The sequence below is a fragment of the Nuphar pumila genome, chromosome 4 (assembly GCF_984573655.1).
Source record: "Nuphar pumila chromosome 4, dmNupPumi1.hap1.1, whole genome shotgun sequence".
Lineage (NCBI taxonomy): Eukaryota > Viridiplantae > Streptophyta > Magnoliopsida > Nymphaeales > Nymphaeaceae > Nuphar > Nuphar pumila.
In genome coordinates, this window is record NC_143252.1 from 143,929,579 (window position 1) to 143,942,167 (window position 12,589).

At 38.1% G+C, this 12,589-nt stretch overlaps 1 protein-coding gene across 6 annotated transcripts in view; it reads right to left on the minus strand.

Moving 5' to 3' along the window:
- LOC149841459 (DEAD/DEAH box RNA helicase family protein) overlaps positions 1–12,589 on the minus strand; it is a 62,892-nt gene that overhangs the window by 36,160 nt on the left and 14,143 nt on the right. The gene's annotated exons all lie outside the window — the stretch shown is intronic.

A 12,589-nucleotide genomic window follows, 5' to 3' on the forward strand; every position in this document is an offset into this window, starting at 1 on the left:
TTAGCACTTCTATTCTAAGAAAGCATCTAACTGCCCAACTCTTTTGTATCAAAAACTTGGTTCAAATAGAGTTTCTATCTTGAGATCTCCTTCAAGTCATCCCCAGTCACAACAATATCATACATGTAGAAAGCACAAGATACTCCTTTCACCACTAGAGTATGCCTTAGTAATTCAGGCTTGTCATCCCTTTCTTGGGTGATTCGAGGTCAAAGACTATATATATTGACCCTAGCATATAGTTTATGTCACACAAACAATTCACTTAGCATGTACATCCCTTGTCGACACAACATGACACTTGGACACACCAGGAAACTTCAAGGACACAGCCAACATTGTAACATTAAATTTAATAATCTTTGATTATTTATTTAGCATTCATTGAATTCTTTTTCTTTTTAAATTTGTCATCATTACATTACATTACATTTTAATTTCAACATAGTTTATTATTTGATATTTTTAATTATAGTGATATAAAATTGTTGTTCAAAAGGTTGCACTTCAGATGATATTCATGTTATATTGCTTTAGGTTAAGAGTTTTATGTAATATATGTATGTGTGTATGCACACACAGACACATATATGCATGTGTATATGTGTGTATGGCCATGTCCCTGTATCCTAATTTTTTAGAAATGCCATGCCCAAGTGTGTCCACATCGTGTCTCATTCCCGCATCTGTACATGTGACATAGCATATAGATCACAAACTGGATTACTCTATCTTATGATTCTCCCTTTCCTTCACCTTTCACATAATAGGGTGTGTCACCTACACAGTTAAAAATGCGCCTAGTTGACCTAAAAATGCCAATTGTGGATTAGTTTGTCCCCACCCATGTGCAGGGACAGACTTTCCCAAGTTTTTTTTTTTAACTACGTATATGAGGTAAAGGGCTGGGGGTGTTGAAGAAAATGTTAAGGAATGGAGTGTTGTACTGTTATGTATTTGCATGTACTTTTATTACCCAGTGAAGGCATTTTAGTCTTTCAAGTTACAACCCTCTTGTATAATGGCATACTTGTAATTTTACTCATTCTTTATAAACGAGAAGACACCAGCCCTAAGTCATTACGCCGGACGTCCCTTTGCCTCCAAACTCTTTCTCCTTTCTTGTCTTCTACAGCTGTAGACAAATCCCGAGGCTCGTCTTCACATGGTATCAGAGCAGGACGCGAGGTAAGTCCCATGAAAGCTTAACAGTTGATTCTTATATCTAAATCCTTCCTCAATCTCTCTTTTCCTTATTAAAATCCCAACCTCTTCTCTCTTTTCCCTATTTAAATCCCTCTTCAATCTCTCTTTTCTAAATCTGCCCCAAGTTCTCTTCTCAAATTGGTTCCAAGTCTTTGCTCTCTTTAAATCGTTTCTTTTATATCCCAGCATTTTTTTCTTAACACTTTTATTTTCCCTCTTTTCTTTTACTTCTTTATTCTCATTCTTGGATCATTATTCAAAGAAATCTCGCCCTTTTATTTCTGTTTAATCATCCGATCAGATCAGATCAGATCTGAGTTTGACGTCACCCAAATCTGATCTGAAATTGATGTCACTTCCAAAAAAAAGGAAAAGGTATTTAAATCTGATTTTTATCTCATTGATTTCATATCAGATCTGATCTCTACCTGATCTCGTTAAAAAAAACAGGATTGTTGTTGACATCAGCACTATACCTTATCAGATCTCTTAGGTGGTTAGACTCGGATCAGATTCTTTGATCAGTTTTTTTTTTCCTATCCCTTGTTTACTATGGCATCTGGTTCTGCTCTTATTTCTTCCTCATTTTTTAGCCAACTTGTTACTGAAAAACTTGATTCTTCCAACTTCGCTTGAGGCATCTCGATGGATCAATTCCAACGCCTAAGAAGTTCGTTCCCAGTGTGGACAAATCAGGAGAGAAAAAGGATAGAGGCACTTCCACTGTAATGATAACAAATCCAGAATATGCAACTTGGAAGAAGAATGCTCAATTTGTGGTAGCCTTGATAACTGCCACGTTGTCCAGAGAGGTCTTGTTGCACATTCCTACTAGAGTATCAGCTGCAGATTTATGGAAGATCTTACATGAATGGTTGGAATAGATATCAACTCCAAAGATCTACCATTTGAAGACCAAATTTGCCGAGGCAAAGAGGGGCAGCAATAATGCCTTGGAGTATCTGAATTGCATAAAGGAGATAACCCATCTGGGTTGTCAAAGGTGGTGCCTAGGCGACCTAGGTGCAACCCCACCACCTAGACTTTTGAGTTTGGGCGGTGGGGCCTTTTTTACTGCCTAGGTGCTGCCTAGCTCACCTAGGCTGTTACCGCCTAGGCTTAAACCCAACTTTGTCTTTTTTTTAGCTTAGTTGATGACCTGGTCAACCATGCCAAAGGGGGAAAATATAAAAGGGTCTCTCTCTCTCTCTCTCTCTCTCTCTCTCTCTCTCTCTCTCTCTCTCTCTCTCTCTCTCTCTCTCTCTCTCTCTCTCTCTCGTTTTGACCCAAGAAAAATATAACATGGATTTATTGAAGCGGAGTGGAATGTTGCAGTGCAAGCCCATATATACGCCTATTGCTCTTAATTCACAATTAGGGCAATGCAGTGAAGAAAGTGATTTTCCATTAGCAGAGCCCCAAAAAATCCAGGAGTTTGGTTGATGTGCTTCAGTACTTGAGATTTACGGATCGAAACTTGGTTTATGTTGTGAACCAAGTTTCCCAGTATATGCATGCACCGCAAAAAAAGGCATATAGAGGTTGTGAAGAGAATTTTGAGATATATCAAAGGTACAGTGTTGGATGGTTTGGTCTATAAGAGACCTTCACAGATTGTCACAAATATTCTCATCACCATTGTAGCCTACTCCGATGCAGATTGACAAGGTGATCCAGTCAAATGAAGGTCAGTCACCGGCTATGGAGTTTACTTGGTCTCTCATCTGGTTTCTTGGGCAAATAAGAGGCAAAGAACTGTGGCCAGGTCTAGTACGAAGGCAGAGAATCGTGCAATGGCTGAAGTTAAAGCTGAAGTATCATGGATATGACATCTATTGGTTAGCCTGCATTGAAAAATCACTAGATCAATTATTTACTGCGATAACAAAAGTACAGTTGTCATCTTCGGTAACCCTGTTCAACATGGCAAGATGAAGCATGTAGAATTGGACCAGCACTATGTGAGAGAGAAAGTCGAAGATCAAGAAATACAACCTAGGTTTATTCGCGAGGAAGATCAGATTGTGGACTTACTCACAAAGCCGCTTACTATGAGAAGGCATTGGTTCTTGAAGGAAAAATTGTCCATGGTCTTTACCCATGCACAGTTTGAGGGGGCGTGTTAAGGAATGGAGTGTTGTACTATTATGTATTTTGCATGTACTTTTAATACTTAGTGAGGGCAATTTAGCCTTTCAAGTCATAACCCTCTTGTATAATGGCATACTTGTAATTTTACTAATTCTTTATTATAAAAGAGAAGATGCTAGCCCTAAGTCATTATGTTGGACGTCCCTTTTGTCACGAACCAATGGGCGGAAGCATACAAGTCACAACAATGGTGTTCCAATACACAATATATCAAGATTCACTATGGAACCTAAGCACTTAAAGTGCATACACGAGAGGCCACTAAGGGCTAACACAAAGAGTAAAAAGTTATAATTTTATTGAGAGCAAAATCCTTAATAGAAGCTTATTTTAGAATATATGTGAGAGATCTATTTATAGAGCCAAATGGTACATATGGGAGGCATTGACCTGCTTCTAACAGTCATATTTATAACCGTTGAGAGCAGTGCAACTAGTTGTTGGATTGTCCCAACATTAATTGACTAAAGACAAAACATTAATAAAGACAAAATGTAAAATATAAAAGACAAAAAAGGCATGTGCAGTATCTAGTAGACTGTGTCTATTACAAAAGCATAAAAAGACTGCCGAGGCCCTACTGGGCACAACCTATCACGAGTGAAATGACCAAAATACTCCTATTCGGTAAATTAGTTTACATATACAATATATATGTATATATATATTTAACACCTTTGCCTTCAAACTCTCTCTCTCCTTTCTTGTCTTCTACAGATGTACACAAATCCCAAGGCTCATCTTCACAGAAAAAAGTTTCAGGTTGTGCATTATGGTTCCTACTGTAATGAAATCACAAACTTTTCACGTACCTCAAACAAGAGGCAAATACAAACCCACACAAAGGGACAAAAGCACAAGCACACTAGCCACTTATGGGCTTAAAGAAATGAACACACAATATAAAAAATAGTTTTTATTGAGGACCAGTGTAATGAAATATGCGGAAGAATCCAAGAATGCTAAAGCATTCACTATGTCCCACACGGACAAATGCGACAAGCATAAGAGAGGAAATCCACTAAGGGATATACGAAAGGCCTTATAAAAAGGCTACACACATGAAAAATAATATCACTATTATTGAAGAGGAGACCAAAGGGGCACCCAATAGAGTCGTTGGGAGCCCCCAACGACTCCATTGTGGGGCCCCTTTTCGGTATCCAAAATACATTTTAAAAAATAAAAAAACAAAAATAAAAATCAGCAAAATAAAAGAAATAAAACAAGTACCCCTATTGGGTACTTGTGAAATGACCATAATACCCCTATCGGGTATTATGGTGAATATACATCTATATTTATATATACATCTATATTTATATATATATATATATATATATATATATATATATGTATTATTACATATGTTTTAACACCCCCCCTCAAACTTTACGGGGGAATGACCGAAAGTTTGCCAAGGAGGAACAAGAAGCGAGGAGCAGGCAGGGCTTTGGTGAAGAAATCTGCAAGTTGATATTCTGAAGTGACATATGGCAGTGTAACTGTCCCACGAAGATATTCATCACGTATATAATGACAGTCCATTTCAATATGTTTAGTCCTCTCATGGAAAGTGTGGTTGCTGGCAATGTAGATGGCACTTTTGTTGTCGCAACAAAGCTTCGAAGCCCCGGTAATTTTGACTCCCATATCTTGAAGAAGACTTCGAAGCCACACCAGCTCCATTATAGTAGTTGTCATAGCCCTGTATTCTGCTTCAGTAGAAGACAATGAGACTTTCTGCCGTTTCTTGCACCTCCAAGCAATTAGCGAATCTCCTAGGAAAACACAAAAGCCAGTAGTTGAGATTCGATCATTTGGGTTTCCTCCCCAGTCAGCATCAGTATAAGCTAGTAAATCTAAGGAAGAGATTGAGGATAGGAATAGCCCTTTAGTTAAAGTATTTTTAATATATCGAATGATCCGGAGCACAGCACTCATATGCACAGATGTAGGAGCATGCTGAAATTGGCTTGCAGAGTGCACAACATGAGCAATATCCGGCCTGGTGATAGTCAGATAGGTGAGGGAGCCTATGAGTTGCCTGTAGGGCGTAGGATCATCCAGCAGAACTCCATCCTTCAATCGTAGTTTAGCATTGATAACCTCGGGAGTCTCCACCTTTTTATCATCTGAAATCCCAGATTTGGAACATATGTCTGCAACAAGCTTCATCTGTGACAATATATACCCTCGAGGAGAGTATGCAACTTCTATACCAAGAAAGTACCTGAGAAAACCCAGATCAGACATATCAAAATTATGTTTTAACATATTTTTAACTTTAAGAATACCACTTTCATCATTGCCAGTGATGATCATATCATCAACATAAAGCAGAAGGATGATGATACTATTACCTGCACGTTTAACAAAAAGAGCAGTGTCAGTATAACATGAGTGAAATCCCAATTGTAACATGATAGCACTAAATCTATCATACCAAGCCTTAGGGGCTTGTTTAAGACCATATAAAGCTTTTAATAACCGAAGGGTTTGACCTTGGTTAACACTGATTCCCGGCGGAGGGTCCATATATACTTCTTCATTCAACTGACCATTAAGAAAGGCATTTTTAACATCTAATTGGAATATAGGCCATTTCTTAGATGATGCTACCGCAATTAAAGTTCTAACGCTTGTCATGCGAGCCACGGGAGCAAAAGTCTCCTCATAATCGATGCCATACTCTTGTGAGTATCCCTTAGCAACTAATCTAGCTTTATAACGCTCTAGGGAACCATCACTTTTTGTTTTGACTTTGTAGACCCATCGACATCCTATAGCTTTCTTATTTGGAGGAAGGTGAACTATTTCCCAAGTTTTAGCTTTATTTAAAGCATCTAGTTCAACTTTCATTGCTTCAACCCAATGAGGTATACTTTTTGCTTGATTATAATGGGAAGGTTCATAGTAAGAATGCAAGGCTATTAGACAAGCTCTATATTTAGGTGAGAGACTTTCATATGAGACAAACCTATTAGGTGGAATTGATTCTCTAGAAGAACGCCTAAGGGAGGTCTCTTCTAGGGGTTCATTAAGCCGCAAAAATTTTTCTAAAGCACTAATAGGTTGGGCTTCCTCACGCCGAGTGTATACTTGGAGATTGTCACCATTAGTTGGTGATACATCATTATCATGAGAATCATGAGTATTTTCTAAAACTTCTGGATGACTCAAAGAGTCATCATTTGAATTTTCTAAAAGATCATTGATAAACATATAATCAATTTCATTTGATTTTTCCAATATGTCAAATCCATTTTCATAACTCCGCCTGTGTAGTTATACACTGCCGGTCCCAAGCCCGGATAAAGGAGGAGGGTTGCGGTAGGCCTGTGACAGCCAGCATAAAAACTTTGTCATATCCTATGAAAATGAACCAATATGAGAATTTCGTTGGGGCGTTCCCTACTAAGCGACGCGCTGTACTCTCTAGGCCCGGAGGCAGTGATAAATGTGCAAGGGTTGCTAGGTCGTCGCCCAGAAGCGACGCGTCACACCGGCGCCCGGGTGTGGTGTCAAATAGGCAAGGGTTCCCTCACTTTGTTGGACGGGTGGGGGTAAAGAAGTTAGTCCAAGACCATAAAATTAGGTTAGCCACTTGGAACATAGGGTCTTTAACTGGTAAGTTGATAGAGTTAGTAGATGTTATGTGTAGGAGAAAGATTGATATTTTATGTCTTCAAGAGACCAAATGGGTAGGTGAGAAAGCTAAAGTGATAGAACCTTGGGGATATAAGATTTGGTATACAGGAATAAATAGGAATAGGAATGGAGTAGGGATTGTTATGAGTCGTTAGTTTATAGATAATGTAGTTGAGGTCCGTAGGAAGGGTGATAGAATTTTACTTATTAAATTAGTATTAGGTACGGATATTATTAATATTATTAGTGTTTATGCACCTCAAGTAGGTTTAGATGATTCCATTAAGCATCAATTTTGGGAAGATTTAGATGGAGTAGTACAAGAGACATCTTATGAAGAAAAGCTTTTCATCGGCGGTGACCTTAATGGACATGTAGGCATTAGTAGGGATGGATTTGAGAATATCCATGGAGGCTATGGTATAGGAGAAAGAAATGAAAGTGGAGAAAGGATTTTAGATTTTTGTTTGTCCTATGATATGATCTTAGCAAACACTTGGTTTAGGAAGAGGGAGTCTCACCTAGTAACATTTAAAAGTGGGGTTAATACGAGTCAGATAGATTTTTTCCTACTTAGAAAGAGAGATAGGGGTTGTTGCATCGATTGTAAGGTTATACCAGGAGAAAGTGTAGCTACACAACATAGAGTCTTAATTTTAGATCTTAGAATTAGACAATGCCGCAAAAGGGATAGACATAGGATAGATCCTAGAATTAAGTGGTGGGCACTGAAAGGAGCTAAACAAGGAATGTTTGTAGAGCAGGTAGTTAAGGAAGTTGATTGGTGTCTCGAGGAGGATTCAGAATCAATGTGGAATAAGATAGCGGGTGGTATGAGAAAAGTAGCTAAGGAGGTATTGGGTGAGTCTAAAGGCGGTGCACCACTAGGTAAGGATACATCATGGTGGAACGAGGATGTCAAATTAGCTATTAAGGTTAAAAGAGAGTGTTATAGAAATCTAAGTAAGAGTCGTGATAATGAGAATTTGGAGAAGTATATGATAGCAAAGAAGGAAGCTAAAAAAGTTGTTCGAAACGCGAGGGCTAAGGTATATAAGGAGGTTTATGACAAGTTGGATACCAAAGAAGGCGAGAAGGATATTTATAGGCTTGCAAAGATGAGAGATAGGAAATCGATGGATTTTGGTATGGTTAGATGTATCAAAGATGAAACGCAAAGGGTTTTAGTCAAAGATGAGGAGATTAAGGAGAGATGGAAAGATTATTTTGATAAGCTATTTAATGATAGTCATGCTCAAGATCTTGGAGACTTCTCCATTCCTTTTCATGAGATAAATCGTGACTTCATGCGCAAGATTCAAAAGAAAGAAATTGCAGAGGCTTTGAAGAAAATGAAATCAAGAAGGGCAGTTGGCCCAGATGGTATACCTATCGAGGCTTGGAAATGCTTGGGAGAGAAAGGTTTAGAATGGTTGACAAATCTTTTTAACTTGATTTGGCGAACAAATAAGATGCCTAATGAGTGGAGGAAGAGTACTTTGGTGCCTTTATATAAGAATAAGGGTGATATACAAGATTGCACAAACTATCGTGGTATAAAACTCATGAGTCATACTATGAAACTTTGGGAGAGGGTGATTGAGTCTAGGTTGAGGAAGGTTGTCATGATATCGGAGAATCAATTTGGTTTTATGCCTGGAAGATCAACTATGGAAGCTATACATCTTCTTAGACAACTTATTGAAAGATATAGAGAGAGGAACAAAGATTTGCATATGGTTTTTATTGATTTAGAGAAGGCATACGATAGAGTACCTAGGGACGTTCTCTGGTGGACAATGATGAAGAAAGGTGTTTCTCTCAAGTACATTAGTATAATTAAAGATATGTATGAAGGAGTAGTAACCAATGTCCGCACTTGTGGAGGGGTGACAACCAATTTCCCGATAACGGTTGGGTTACATCAAGGATCTGCTTTAAGCCCTTTCCTATTTGCGATAGTGATGGATGAGCTTACGAGATCAATTCAAGAAAATGTACCATGGTGTATGTTGTTTGCTGATGATATTGTTTTGATTGATGAGTCTAGAGCTGGGGTTAATGTTAAGTTAGAATTATGGAGACAGACATTGGAAGCTAGAGGTTTTAAGTTGAGTAAGAGTAAGACTGAATATATGGAATGTCGGTTTAGTAAGCAACGAAGTAGTGATGGGAGTGTAGTGAAGCTTGGTGAGCAAGATATACCGGTGAATGATTATTTCAAATATTTGGGATCCATCATTCAAAAGTATGGAGAAATTGATGGAGATGTAAATCATAGGATAAAGGTTGGGTGGATGAAATGGAAAAGTGCTACTGGAGTGCTGTGCGATCGTAGAATGCCATTGCGGTTGAAGGAAAAGTTTTATAGGACGACTATTAGACCCGCTTTACTATATGGTACGGAATGTTGGGCTGCCAAGAGACATCATATTCAAAAAATGAGTGTAGCTGAGATGCGGATGCTTAGATGGATGTGTGGAAATACAATAAAAGATAAGATTCGGAACAAAGAGATACGTAAGAAGGTAGGTGTTGCACCCATTGAAAATAAGATGCGAGAGAATCGTTTACGGTGGTTTGGACATATTCGGCGAAGGCCTAATGATGCTCCAGTTAGAAGGTTGGAGAAATGGGAAAATATATTAGTTAAAAGAGGTCGGGGTAGGCCTAGGAAGACTTGGATGGAGATGATAGGAAAGGATATGAATGCTTTGAACCTCACCGAGGACATGGCGTTGGATAGAAATGATTGGAGGAAAAGGATTCATGTGGAAGACCCAAAATGAATTTCTTTTTTGGTTCATATCGCTGACCCCAATTGTTTTGGGATGAAGGCGTAGTTGTTGTTGTTGTTGTTGTCAAATCCATTTTCATCTTCTAAAAAGGTTACATCTTTAGAGACAAATAACTTATTGTTTTTATGATCAAAGCATCTATAACCTTTTTTATTTTCACCATATCCTAAAAATACACATTTTATTGCTTTAGGTGACAATTTATCTCTTTTATGTAAAAGAACAAAGCATTTACACCAAAAAATTCGAAGACGATTGTAGTCGGGTGTCATATTAAAAAGTTTTTCATAAGGAGAAATATTGTTCAATTTTGAAGATGGCATCCTATTGATTAAATAGGTGGAGGTTAACACGGCTTCGGCCCAAAATTTTTTAGGAATATTTTTAGAAATGAGTAAGGATCTAGTGGTTTCCAAAATATGCCTATGTTTTCTTTCCGCTAGACCGTTTTGTTGAGGAGTTCTTGGGCAAGATTTTTTATGACAAATGCCATGTTGTTTTAGATAGGATTGAAAATCATTTGATAAGTACTCTCCACCCGAATCGGATCTAAGAATGGATATTTGACTTTGAAATTGATTTTGAACTTTTGCATGGAATTCTTTAAAGAAGTTAAAAACTTCCGATTTAAAGTTAAGAAAATAAATCCATACATATCTAATATAATCATCAATAAAAGTAACATAATACGAATAACCACCTTTAGATAGAACCGGAGATTGCCCCCAAACATCGGAATGCACCAATTCAAAAGGTCTTGTTGTCACAAAGGATCTAATAGGAAAAGGAGTAGACTTCATTTTGCCAAAAATGCAATCTTTGCAATTGATATATTTTTCTTTACAAAACTTGTGTCCAAAAGGAAAAAGATACATTTTTGAGTAACTTGGATGTCCAAGCCTTTTATGCCAAGTTTCAATATTTTTGTCTTGGACATAAGTACAAAATGAGGTATTTGGAAGCATTAAATTATCCATAAAATAAAGGTCTCCCTTCCTATGGCCTTGCCCAATCCGCTTCCCGGACCGGAGATCCTGCACAAAGCACCCTTGGGATGAGAAAGATATTTCACATCCATGGTCGGCTATTTGAGAAACGGAAAAGAGGTTAAGATTTAATTTTGGAACTATTCTAACTTTTAGAACAAGGAAATTTTGAACATTTTTAGAATCAAGAGTTCCAACACCATTTATTTTGAGAAAAGTTCCATCGGCCGTAGAGACACAAGACATTTTTGAATTGGTGTGCACGTTGAGGGGTCATGTGAAAAGAAGCTCCGGAATCTAAAATCCAAGAGTACGTACCGGGAGGTGATGATGAGGCAATTGCGGCACCGAAGGTAGAAGAAGTAGCCTTTAGAATTTGTTGGAGAGCCAAGGAAATTTGTCCAAGAGTATCTTTGAGATCCTCGTTCTTGCCGTCATCTTCTTTGGTGGATGATTCTTCAACGGAAGCCACCTTTGGCTTGAATGCTCCATTTAGCTTTGGGCAAACGGGTTTAATATGCCCCGGCTCATAACAATGATGACATATAATCATTTTTCTTCCACCACTCCCTTGCTTACCAAAATGAGGTGGTTTGTATGTTTTGACATGATTGTCGGGTTTAGATACGGCAAGAACTTCATCAATGCTTTTACCCATATTATGCCTAGTCTCTTCTTGAGTAATCTCGGCAATAGCCTCTTCTAAGGGAGGAAACGTGGATCTATGGAGAAGTGAGGATCTAACTTGTTCAAATTTGGGACGAAGCCCAAATAAAAATTGAAACAATCTATCTTGTTCCATTTGTTTTTGTCTTAGAACCACATCCTCCATAGACACCCATTTAGGCTCCAAAAGAGCCAATTCATCCCACAAAGAATTTAGAGCACTATAATAGTCTTGTATGCTCATGTCACCTTGTTTTGTGGTTCTCACATTTTCTTGCAAAAAATAAGCTCTTGCAAGATCCTTTTGGGTAAACATACCCTTCATAAAAAACCAAACTTCATTTGCCCGGCGGAATTTTGCAATATTTGCACATACCTTAAGTTCAACATTATTCATAAACCATGCTAGGATTTTTGCATGGTTACTCTCCCAATCTTCCATTTGATGATGATAATCTTCAATAGCCTTGAGACGAGCATCGCCTTCAAGTGCTTTCTCTTGATCTTCTTCCATCTTTGTGAGCTTAAGTTGGGGTTCCGGAATGGTCCCCATTACATAACCCCAAAGCTTTTTCCCTTTGAGATTATTCTCCATTGCAGATGCCCACATCATGTAATTTTTCCCATTGAGCTTGAATGATAGATCGATCTTGACTTCCATTGCTACAAAATGGAGGTGAGAGAGAAAAAGAAAACAAAAAGAAGTAGAGAGATACACGATTTTACCTTAGAAGATCGTATGGCTCTGATACCATGTAATGAAATATGCGAAAGAATCCAAGAATGCTAAAGCATTCACTATGTCCCACACGGACAAATGCAACAAGCATAAGAGAGGAAATCCACTAAGGGATATACGAAAGGCCTTATAAAAAGGCTACACACATGAAAAATAATATCACTATTATTGAAGAGGAGCTCTCAAGAGCAATACCACATACAAGGGGGGTTCCCCCTATTTATAAGAAAAGGAGACCAAAGGGGCTCCCAATAGAGTCGTTGGGAGCCCCCAACGGTCACAATTGTGACCGTTGGGGGCCCCAACGACTCCATTGTGGGGCCCCTTTTCGGTATCCAAAATACATTTTAAAAAATAAAAAAACAAAAATAAAAATCAGCAAAATAAAATAA